Source organism: Rhea americana, unplaced genomic scaffold, assembly GCF_003343005.1.
Source record: "Rhea americana isolate MKP2758 unplaced genomic scaffold, rheAme1 scaffold_35, whole genome shotgun sequence".
In the NCBI taxonomy this organism is placed as follows: Eukaryota; Metazoa; Chordata; class Aves; order Rheiformes; family Rheidae; genus Rhea; species Rhea americana.
The window spans coordinates 4,303,109-4,305,228 of NW_028186479.1; positions in this window are offsets into that span (position 1 = coordinate 4,303,109).

Consider the following 2,120-nt stretch of genomic DNA (forward strand, 5'->3'; position numbering starts at 1 on the left):
GGGGTGGCGGCGGGTAAGACGGAGCCCCAGCGTGACGGCGGCGCGGGATCTTGCCCAGACACACGCAGCACCAGCTTCTGAACATCGTCTGCCGGACGGTGCTTTTCTCCGGACCAGCGCTCGTGTGCTTTCCCGTAGGAGGCCGCGAGCGCCGGATGCCGACCCGACGGAGYGCCTGTTAGGCGCTGCACGCTCCGGTCGTATGTATTAGTTACTTGGCGCCTTAATCGCCTGCACGCTGCCAAAATACTCCATGAGAGCGTGAGCGGCACGTGGGAGCGAGGAAGGCGCACGGGGAGCGGAGGCGGCCCCGGGGAGCGCTCGGGACACGCAGGCTGAGCCCCGGGCRCTGCCTCTCCGGAAGGCTCTGCCGCGTCTGGCTGCGGCCCTGCGACCCAGGGGCGTGAAACGGCGGCGCCCCGGGGACGGGGAGAGGGAAGCCGCCCAAGGACGAGGAGCAGAAGGGCTCCCGAAACACGTCGGACGACGGCAGCTTGCCCGCTGCTTTGGTGCCTCTCCGAAACGTCGGACTCGCTGATCTGCTCCACGAYGAGTTTGAAATCGGGCAGATCCGGCCCAGGGACTTCAAGTCCATCCAAACCTGCAAGATTTTCTTACCCCTCCCTCCCCAATGAAGAGCCCTCCTGGGTCRGCTTTTGGCCGACCACCAGGCAATTCACGCAAATTTGCTTGACCAGCTGTACGAGCCCGGTTGTCCTCCCCTGCTCCTCATTACGCACGCCTCCTGCCCTGCTAAATGCAGAAAGGTCGTTAGCACGGACTCTGGCAAATTATTAGAGATACACCGTTGACTGCTGCGCTGTGCTGTCGGGTTGTTTTCCGACGTCTTTACGCTATTTGGGCACTTTGGGCTCCTACCRAAAGCCTGGGAGCTGCGCTGCGGAGAAAGGTCAGCAAATCCTAGGGGGAAATAAAGGGCAGGAGGRGGCAGATCCCACTGAGGCTCGTGGCCAGCTCCTCAGAGTCCCTGTTTTTACTTCATACCTTGGAAAAGAAAATGTTTCTTGCTGTCATGAGTACCAGTTTGTCTGCAAAGGTGCGTTTCCTATGTCCAGAGCCTTGTCCCTTGCGTCTGCTCCAGAATGATGCTAAAACCAGCTGTCCCCTCAAGAGCCTTGTCTGCACAGGGCTTTCAGTATTGCTTGCACCCTCACAGATAAACACAAATTTACACCAAGACTATAAAATGGTCGAGTGTCTTGGAGCCAACGGATCAGCACGTCACTCTCTTGCAAATTGTTTCCTCCTTGACTTCCCTGTTTTTGAGGATACTCAACTTTCCAGCAGATCTGGACAGCAAATTGTATTTATCTTGTCTTTAATGAGGAATGCAAACTGTGGCTGTTGGTTTTCTGTTTTTAACCAATTGCTGTAGAAAATGGAGTTAAGGAAAGAGCAGGAAACTGCAAAGAGTGATCCAAGCCAAGATGTTGTGGAGGGAAGGTGGCCTAGAAACAGACAGTTTCCCAATCATGTTTTTAAAGGTTTAAAATCTATACAGAATAAATATCCYGTTGCTCCCCAGAAATGCTGACACACTCCTTCTGAAGTCAGTGGCCAGACTTCCTACTGCTTTGGCAGTAGAAAWTCAAGCACGCACAGCAGTGAAGATCTGCACTATGAAGAATCCACTAGGTAATCAGAAGCTCTCCCTGATGGCATTGCCTTTTCCAGCATATGAACTTAAAAAAAGAATCTAACAGCAACCCCCCAAACCTGTCCTCCTCCAAGTCCCTRCTTTCTAGGAATAGAAAAATCCTGTTGGAAAGGCAAGGGGAGCATCTGTTGCTGCAGTGCCATCTCCCTYGTCCTGCTGGCAGGCAGCTCTGACGCCTCTGCTGCTGCTCATGCTTCAGCTCTTCGCTCCCAGACCAGCACCGTCACGTCATGTTGCTGGATGTCTGGGCTGGACAGGGCTGCGCCGTGATTCGAGTGAGGGCATGGCAGCAGCGGTGGCAGCAGTCACCTGGTGGGTCTGCCCCAGCAACTCTTCGGGGCAAAGAAGTTGGCAAAGAAGTCTGCTCCTGCCTTTTCCACTGGGAAGGATCTGCCACCACCTTGCCCGTACTTATCATTGGACCCGTGTAACTATTGAGTGT